The sequence below is a fragment of the Saccostrea echinata genome, unplaced genomic scaffold, assembly GCF_033153115.1.
Source record: "Saccostrea echinata isolate AGI-Se365-2 ecotype Australia unplaced genomic scaffold, CSIRO_AGI_Sech_v1 ptg000054l, whole genome shotgun sequence".
Lineage (NCBI taxonomy): Eukaryota > Metazoa > Mollusca > Bivalvia > Ostreida > Ostreidae > Saccostrea > Saccostrea echinata.
The window spans coordinates 68990001-69000127 of NW_026889803.1; positions in this window are offsets into that span (position 1 = coordinate 68990001).

Genomic DNA, 10127 nt, shown 5'->3' on the forward strand with positions numbered 1-10127 from the left:
TTATACTGACATGGAAGCATCATCAGGTAGTTTAAAATTCAAGCCCAAGCCCCCCCTCCCCTCCCCCATAATCTTTTCAATACTGAACTGATTTGTGCTTTTGCCTAGCCAATGTGATCAGGTGAGCGATGTGGCCCATGGGCCTCTTGTATTAAAAAATGTTGGCCTAGGTGTGAATTCAGCGGAGCGAGAAATTAATTGGACTTCGAGATAACGCATGTATTTATAGCACATGACACCGTAAATCTACTTCGAGATAAATGAGGTATTCGAGATTTCCGTGTTCAAGATACCGGGTTTTTTTTAAAATCATAAATATAGTAAAAACAGCCGGGACCATTGATTCACTTCGAGATATCCGTGGTATTTGACATGTCAGTGTTCGAAATACTGAAATTACCTGTACCTTATATACCTGCAACTTTCATACTTTCTGATGAAATGCTTTCAAATTCAGAATATAGAAACATATTAAAAGTGTAGACAAGATGATATGGTCATCATGCACGTGCATGCACCTGCATTTGCATGCAATGCTTAAGGAGGTTGGATCCTGCAATCAAAAGTAATTAGAATTTTTTATCATGTATATTTTTAGAATCTACACAAAAAGCTCAATTAAAAATCTAAACAAAAAATGAGGGTGTGCGCTTCTTTTGGCGCTATGGAGCATTTAGTACATGTATAACCTTTTTGAACTGTAATTACGTCTAACACAAAAATCAATTTTTCAAAGTTTTGCCTCCAATATTTTTTTATTCAAATAAATTATAGGAAAAAGCACAGTCATATTTCATCTTGATAGACACATTAAAATTTGTGACAACAAAAAAAGTTTCAAATTACTTTGCATGGTCAATTATTTGACCTTTCTGCACTCAAAAATGTCTCTTCTGGCATTAAAAATTTAACAGGCAATAAAATTATTTGAAAGTAATGACATTTTACTGAATTTAAGAAGAATGGTTAAAAGTATCTCGTATATTCAGAAAATAAAATTAAAAGTGGGGGTCTGTGATGCAAGTTTTAAATATTACTAAAATGGTGTTAATTTTAAGCTTAAATTAGGGTTATTTTTTTCTGGATTTTCACAATATAATTGCTATATTTGTGAAATATGATGATAGAATTCATGACAATTTATTAAATATATAATTTAGGACCAGCATAAAACAGTTCACGACATGAAATAACTCTTGTGTGCAGGCTGCATGGAAAAAATAGGAATCCAAGCTAACAATACTCGAAATTCTTCGAAAGAGAAAAAATGATCATTTTCTTCTAAAAAAAAAAACCTTCCACCTCAAAATATAGTTCCTCACCTTATGCTTTTGGTATGGAATTTAATCATGGGGTTTTAACTGAATATAGTTTAATAGGCATTATAGAATCCAAATTTATTATAAGAACTAAAACATCATACAGAATTTTTTAAATAGAGGTCAAGACAAAAATCCGCTCAAAACCTTAGGAGCGAACCTCTTTAAGTGACCAATATAAATGATATAACCTTAACTTTTATACTTTTTGATGAAATTATTGGATACTTAGTATATATAGAATATTACATACTAAAATCCATATCATATGTCATATCAGCCCAAGTGGCCCTATATCAGCCCGAAGGCCCAAGGGCTGATATGGGGCCCGATAGCTGATATGACATATGATATGGATTTCAGTATGTAGTATTCTATTTATCATATATTTAAAATACTTAATATACAAGTTCACATAAAATCATTGAAGAATTTTTCATTCATGTTTATGACCTTTTTCTTTAAAATCTAATGAAGCACATTTTAGGTCTTTGAAAACAAATTAAGTCCACAGATGTAAGTAAAGAATTATTTTACATGTATATTTAAATAAAATCAAGTTAATTAACTTTTAAACTTTAAACAAACATTACTTCCGGTTTAATATGGATTTTTGCCAGCCGGTCCGATACATGATATGGATTTTCGGACTGTTCCTTGATATGGGGTATTGTGACGTCACCCGTATCGCACAGTGCAGAATCGGTGTATTTACTACTAGGTATATGATAAATTAAATATTTTAATGGTGTAGACCAGATGACATGGTCATCATGAACATGCTTGCATGTGTGCGCGGTTGCAATGCTAAAATGACAAATATATACTTGATATAGCTGTAACTTTTATGTTTTTGATACTCAGTATTAAGATGCTTTATAGATAGATGAGATGACATGAACATCCTGCACATGCATGCATGTGTGCGCTGTGCACATGTAATGCATTAATTGACTGATATATACTTCATTGCCTGTTTTAGTGAAGCTTACTGGAAATAATTAAGACACAAAAAGGGAGTTGCGGAGCATTTGGGGAACATCTTTAATAATCCCCGTTACAATTATAACTAGTTTAATTGTTCTTCACTAAAAGAAAGTTTGACAAGCAAAAACTTTGGGGAAACGCCCAAACTCCCAAAACTACTTCATAAAAGGGAGGAGATGGTGGCAACAGACAAGGACAGATTAGTCATTCATGTCAATAAAGGACAGAATGTTTATATTTTCATAATTTTCAATGACATATTATTTCCAAAATCTTCCAACTCCCTTGAGAATTGAATTGTCATCCCCTTGCACAATATAACAGGTGAAAACAGAAATGATACACTTTATTTTAGATTACTCTTTAAAGATGGTAAATGTTAAAAAGAATAGAAAGCATGAGAAGCATTTGTGCTTTTATATATATATATATATATATATATATATATATATATATATATATATATATATATATATATATATATATATATATATATATATATATATATATATATATATATATATATATATATATATATATATATATATATATATTATAACCCCCCACCCCCCCGCAAACAAACTTTTGGGAATGGATCGGAATCACCTTGTCCGTCTGTCTGTGCAAACACGTCCAGTCCATATCTTTATTACAGAGGAACATTAGAATCTACTTTTTCACACAAAAGATTGTTCATGACCTGAGGGTGTGACATGACTTTGATCCAAGGTCATTTGGGCAAGTTCAAGATCACTGAAAGAAAAGGTTCATAATTTGTGTCCGGTCCAAATCTTTCTTATGGATAAACTTGGTGAGTTCCCATTTTACACAAAGATTACTTATGACCTGAGTGTGTGTGTCATGACCTTGACATAAGGTCAATTGTGCAAGTTCAAGGTCACTGACAGAAAGAGTTCATAATTTGTGTCCAGTCCATATCTTTTGTATTAAGGTTTTATTGACCTCATCATAGTTTCATTCATTAAAAAATATAATGAGCAATTTTCACTTAAATGATTCAGGAAATTGTGAACCCCTCTTAGATCCATAAAATATTATTATTTTGCACCTTTTCTGAAAAACTTAGCAGAGGGTATTTGTCCCATTTGGACAGTTCTGGTTTATATTTTAAATCTTATAAATAACACTAGATGAAATTCCGTGCAAGCGCAGGGAATTGAATTTATACCACTACCGACAGAAAAAATCTAATAATATATATATATTGTAGTTTCTTACAGGCTTATAGCAGGAAGAAATACTTTGTTCAAAATCCTGCATGAAGTAGAAGTATGTCTCTAACCCCCCCCCCCCCAACCCCCCCTTGTAAAACTTAAATAACAATATCATTAATTGACGTTTATTGTGAAACCTGTTATATACTATGTTATGGATATTGTATATACTATGTTACGGATATTGTACTTCAGATTCTCTTATTCATTTCCGTCAAGAATAAAAGCAGTGAATATGCACATTTTACTGAGAAATAGATTTTTTTGGTAAAAATTCACAGGTACTTGGGTCTTAGTTTATAAACATGTATGTACCTTATTGATATGTAAAAACTGTACCTAATACCTCTTTTTTTTTTTTTTTACATATCAATAAGGTACATACATATTTATAATCCAAGGCCCAAGTACCTGTGTAAAAATTAGCTTTTATATAATGCCTTATGAATACAATGGCGAATTTAGAGAGGGCCCAGCCCACCCCCTCCTGTTTTGTGTCCAAAATATACATAAAATTTAATAAATCAATATTTTGGTGTGTCCGTGGGCCCCTACCCCAACCCCAAACTGGCTCCCCCCCCCCCCCCCCCCCTTTCAAGATTCCTGGATCCGCCACTGGAATAGGCCGAGTATTTGAAACAAAAGACTGTATTCAGAAAAAACTAAAATGTATTGATTAAAGCACAAAATTTTACAGCATAATTGTATTTGAATAATGCCTTGTTCATTAATATTCTCTTTTCATGTAAGCAAGTTTATTACGAAGTACAAATTGTACTTCGGGTTCGTTGCCACGATGCTCTCAATGAGGAATATATATACAAATTTTACCAATAAATTTATTAGGAAAACCTACTACATATATGTAATAGTAATATATAAAATATATTCACATCTTGCAGTGTTATCAATGATTTACCATTATTTCAAAGACCATTCACACAAAAGCTTTTTTATGTTAAAGCAGCTATAATCGCCTTGTTTTTCTTTTTAACATCGGGCTCGATTATATGATGTTCTAGAAGCTTCCGTCAATATTACGATCGGTGAAAGACGAAAATAATTTGCACATTTTCCTTTTTAATCGGTTATCACAACTTATTTCTTTTATATCATTTAAATCAAGTTTTGATTGAATAATTCAGTAATGACGTTTAATGAAATAAATAGACGATTGCTTGTTGTCAGTTTCATTAAAAATTGCCAGTAACTTAGATCCGCCAATCGGAAACGCCACAGTACTCACGTTTTTGCTATTTCATGGCTGCTTATAGAAAATAAAAGTAGTCTTTTAATTTAATGTACGATACTTACAATGCAAGTGAAATCTAAATATAGTTTACAGACATCATCTTGTATCGTGTGTATCCTTAGAGGAGTAAGTAAGAACTCTGGTGCACCCGTTTCGGAGTTTATTTGCAAAATTTATTAATTTATAAGTATAGATACATGAAGTTTATTTAAAAAACAAATTTGATTATTTTAGAATGGAGCCACCAAAATTCAGGAAAGGAGCTAGTGGGAAAATTAGATATGACGGATTCCTGAAATGCTCTGAATGTTGAACGCAGTAATCGGAGGAGGGGATATTGGGGTTCACCAGGTGAGAGCCATGGCCATCTGCACTGTCCGTCAGCAGAAAGGAGATGTAAACATTGAAGTTGATGTGCTAGGGGAACATGAACTTCAGTTTGGTAAATTCCGAGGACATACTTTTAAGTGGGTATTAGAGAATGCCCTTGGATATGCTGGTTGGCTTTTAATGAAAATGGATAGTGAGGCTGCAGCATCCAAGGAATCTAAAGCTCCACCCAAAGATGCGCAATCCATAAATAAAGAAAAGTTCAGGAAGTATGTTTTGCAGTTTGCTGAGGGAAGAGAAGCTGTGCGAATGAAACAATCTACCCAACCAGCTTCCCAGCCTCTGCTGTCCACTCTTACACCTTCCACAATATCTTCAAGTGCAACAGTTTCAGCAATGAAATCTCTTGCCCTAAGCCGGCATACACCACCAAGGGTTTTGGGGGTTGGAGGATAATGTCTCCAACACGTGTAAAACCTTGTAAGTATATTAAGATTAGTAAATGTGTATTAATTTGTTTATTTCCTTGTATTCATAAAAAAGATTTCAGAAGCATTATAGTATTTTTCACATTTGTTATTATTCATCAGAATAATACAGTCATTCCTGTTGGTTTAAAGCATGTCATTTGCATGGAGACAATTTGTGATACCCTTCTCGGATGCAACTGTGTCATCTTCTTTTGGACTACAATTAAATTTCATATTTGAAATAATTTTGGTATAATTAATACTTACATATGCTGGATCAGTAAACAAATTTGTGGACATTACTCTTTAGTATGAAATAAAGCAATGGGTAGTAGAACATAAAGGTGGTGGACTAATGTTTAATACCTTAAGTTATTAAATTTAGATAATCTTTGGTATAATAAAATTATTAAGGACCATTTAGTGTTGATAAAATGTAGCGGTAATAATCACCTGAAATTCTGAAGAGAAGTAGCGAAATGAGTTTAAAATTTTTGCAATGTACCCCAATCAGATCTGATAATTTTTTATATATCCCTACAAACAGCCCATAATTGTATTTTATTTTAGTAATTGTTTTACCATAATAGATACTGATTATGTGAAAACATTGTTTTAGCAATACCAACCCAAATGAGTGATGAGGCTCTTTTGCAGCATGTGCTGGAGCTAGAGAGATCCTCAACAGGTAAATGTCTTTGATTGTCACACATTTTATTATCAAGATTGCTTATGGAGTACCATCAAAACACTCTTTTTGGTCATCACATGAGCAGCCAGTTTTAGTATTGATCAGTGAACTAAAACAATGTGAGTTACTGAGTAAGGCCAAAAAAATATATATCCCTGTTTCCTGTCCTCTGACCAAAAAAAATAGGGTAGGTAGGTAGGAAAAAAAAAATTTTATTTTACAAAAAATTTTTATTTTGAAATTGATGAATACACACGTTATAAAAAGAAAGCCATATATTCCCGATGTACAAAGCAAGTTTGTTAAAGCTGAACACGATTTGAAAAAGGAATTTGTTCGCCATATTCGATTATTCACTGGCTATATATAAGCCGCTGACTTAGTCACTGTTCAGTGTAATCAGTTGTCACCAGTCTTTGAAATTATAAACATTTACTTTATATATTTTAGTTATTATTCAATTAATACTGTATTATTTATTTTATATACTACAAGTACATGTAATTAAAAGATAAATTCATAAATCTTGTGTTTATTTCATTTCAAGTTCAAAAGAATAACAAAACTACCAGCCAAATGACAGGACAATTATTGAAACAAAAAATAAAAATATGCATTTACATTCATTTTTTTTAAATCAAGACCTTAGTAAGGATATGTTAAAAAATGTAATAGGTATGAATCTAACTATCACATGCCCAAGAATTTATTATAGTTTGGAGGTATGGATTTTTTCTACTTGGATTGTGTTAATATTTGTGTTTAATTATTAGGTAAATAACAAATTAAAATACTTTTCTAAGGGGGGTCACTTGGAAAATAATTGTAGAGGGCCTGAAACTAATTTTTATACTTTTTTGTTTCTTAGCCAAATAATTCTCTTTTTTTTTTTTTTTTTTTTTTTGGACAATGCAAATTGACTGTTCACTTTATTCAGATAAAATCAACTGTCTTGTTTTATTTATTTTATTCATCAACTACATTTTTTTCTACTTTCAGTTCTAAAAATACAATACTGATATAAATTATTTAATAATTTACAAGTTAATCTTTTACATTGGGCCAATTCTTGCGTAATCAATGCATTCAAATGATGTTTTCTCACGTTTTCTCCTACACCCTAACAGCCTGAGGCATGTTACTTGGCCAGGTGGCTGTGTGCATTCAAGTGAGAAGCGACTTCCTGTCCAGGGTTCACACCTTTGTATGCATTAAATATCAGCATGCACTGAATAAACAGAGCAGCTTGTCAATCTGAGTTGACAAGAATCTCGTCAATGTTGGGCATATTTATGTAATTTTGGTGAGGAAAAAGGGCACGGCGCTGGAAAAAAGGCATGGCCCCGAGAAAAAAAGGGCATGGCGCTGTGCCATGCTAGTTTGCTTTAGAATAAACACTACATCATCATCATGGTCAGCACGCTTGCAGATCTCGCCATGTTACATGGTCAACGTTTATCATGCACTTATTTAACAGGTCTGACGAGTGTTATATTCAAACGTTTACGAGACTCATTTGCTAAAACATAAAATTTTGTCGGTCGACTTTGATATTTCTGGAAAATAACACAAAAAACGGAAAAAAAACTTTCAGGGTCGGAGGGTAAAATGTAGGGTCGGTCGGGCGACCGGAAACAAGAGTATATATTTTTTTGGCCTAATGCTTTAGAACTTGAATGAATAATAAAACAAAGAGAACTAAATATTTAAAGAAAATGAAAAAAAAAAAAGAAAAAAATGGAAATCACTCTTAAATGATATGCATAAAAAACTTAAGTACAATTTAATTTAAAGATATAATTATGAAATCGTTATTCTTGCAATGCAAGATATGCAAGAGTTATTCCCCTTTTCACAGCATTTTATAAAAATCTAGGTTACATTTATATTTGGATATATATCCCTAAAAATAAATTATTAAATTATTTGGCATTATTTTAATCATTAAGCACATTCTGAATCTACTTTTCAAATCATAACATTTAAAAATGATAAACTTGTACATTTTTCAAAACATAAAATGTACCTTTTTAGCTCACCTGAGCCGAAGGCTCAAGTGAGCTTTTCTGATCAAAATTTGTACGTTGTCTGTCGTCGTCGGCGTCGTTGTTGTCGTAAACTTTTCACATTTTCATCTTCTTCTCCAGAACTACTGGGCCAATTTCAATCAAACTTGGCACAAAGCATCCTTGGGTGAAGGGGTTTCAAGTTTGTTCAAATGAAGGGCCAAGCCCTCCTCCAAGGGGAGATAATTATGAAATAGCAAAAAATTAATGGCATTATTGAAAAATCTTCTTCTCAAGAACCAGTGGGCCAGGAAAGATGAAACTCATGTGGAATTATTATCAGGTAGTGTAGATTCAAATTTGTTCAAATTATGACCCCTGGGGATAGGGTGGAGCCACAATGGACGATCAAAGTTTAACGTAGGTGTACATAGGAAAAATCTTCAAAAATCATCTTCTCAAGAACAGCAAAGCTATGATTGGTCATATTTATATGGAAGCATCCTCAGGTGGTGTAGATTCAAGTTTGTACAAATCATGACCCCCGGGGTTAGGGTGGGGCCACATTGGATGATCAAAGTTTTACATAGGAATATATAGGAAAAATCTTCAAAAATCTTCTTCTCAAGAACAGCAAAGCTATGATTGGTCATATTTATATGGAAGCATCCTCAGGTGGTGTAGATTCAAGTTTGTTCAAATCATGACCCCCAGGGGTAGGGTGGGGCCAAAATGGACGATCAATGTTTAACGTAGGTGTACATAGGAAAAATCATCAAAAATCTTCTTCTCAAGAACAACAAAGCTATGATTGGTCATATTTATGTGGAAGCATCCTCAGGTGGTGTAGATTCAAGTTTGTTCAAATCATGACCCCCAGGGGTAGGGTGGGGCCAAAATGGACGATCAATGTTTAACGTAGGTGTACATAGGAAAAATCATCAAAAATCTTCTTCTCAAGAACAACAAAGCTATGATTGGTCATATTTATGTGGAAGCATCCTCAGGTGGTGTAGATTCAAGTTTGTTCAAATCATGACCCCCAGGGATAGGGTGGGGCCACAATGAACGATCAAAGTTTTACATAAGAATATATAGGAAAAATCTTTAAAAATCTCAAGAACAGCAAAGCCACGGTTTGTCATATTTATACGGAAGCATCCTCAGATAGTGAAGATTCAAGTTTGTTCAAATCATGACCCCCCCCCCTCCCCACTCCCTTTTAAGGGGTAGGTTGGGACCACTTATGCATTTAAGCTTTTCAATACTAAACTGATTTTTCCTTTTTTCCTAGCCACAGTGCTCAGGTGAGCGAAGTGGCCCTTGGGCCTCTTGTTTTAATTTTGAGTTTTAATTAATAGCACCTTATAAGTGTACCATACTGCTGTTTCATAGTAATCACTCGAAACTCTTGCACACTCAATCTTATAACAGATAAATAGCAGGCTTTTAAAACTTTTTTGTTAATCATAAAAAGTAAGACACTTGCATATTAGGCCATTGGATCCAAGTTTTTTTTTTTCTATGTTTAGCATCCTTGCACCCTAAAATCAAAATCCTAGCTATCTTTTTAAAGCAAGTTGGGGAAAACAACCTTATTTTGAAGAAAATGTACAATTTCTCATCATCATTTTGGGAATTTCCTACCAAAGTAACAAAAATAAAATACTAGTTCATTAATTTTTTTGGTAACAATTTGGAAAATTTGATGTTAAATGTAGTCCCAAAAGAGTAAATTGTGTTGCAAATATTTGTATACCGGTATATGTTCATTTTAAGTGTGTGATTGTGTTCAATTTTATAACCTTAAGCAATAAAATATTATAATGGCCATAAA